Here is a 531-nt window from a genome sequence, read left to right as displayed (position 1 = left end):
ATAAATAAATATAAATATAATAATATTTATATATAATGGTGTGTGTGTGTATGTATGTATGTATGTATGTGTGTATGTGTGTGTGTGTGTGTGTGTGTGTGTGTGTGTGTGTGTGTGTTTGTGTGTGTGTGTGTGTGTGTGTGTGTGTGTGTGTGTGTGTGTGTGTGTGTGTGTGTGTGTGTGTGTGTGTGTGTGTGTATGTATGTATGTGTGTATATGTATATATATATGTATGTATGTGTATATATATATATATATATATATATTATTTTGTATTGTTTTCAATGTACTTTACTCAAACCAGTGAATATCACTTATTATAAATGAGATCATTAACTATCAGCTCTTGGAATATCCAGGGACTTTACTCTTCACATTTTGGTTATAAAACAACAAATCCAGAATTGATTAAAAACATCAAAGGACAGGACATCATAATCCTACTGGAAACATGGTGTCGTGGAGACATAGATACTCAGTGTCCCTCAGGCTATAGGGAAAGTTTACTACCATCAATCAAACATAAAAATG

The sequence above is a fragment of the Salvelinus alpinus genome, chromosome 14, assembly GCF_045679555.1.
Source record: "Salvelinus alpinus chromosome 14, SLU_Salpinus.1, whole genome shotgun sequence".
Lineage (NCBI taxonomy): Eukaryota > Metazoa > Chordata > Actinopteri > Salmoniformes > Salmonidae > Salvelinus > Salvelinus alpinus.
Note: the sequence above shows the minus strand (reverse complement) of the source record.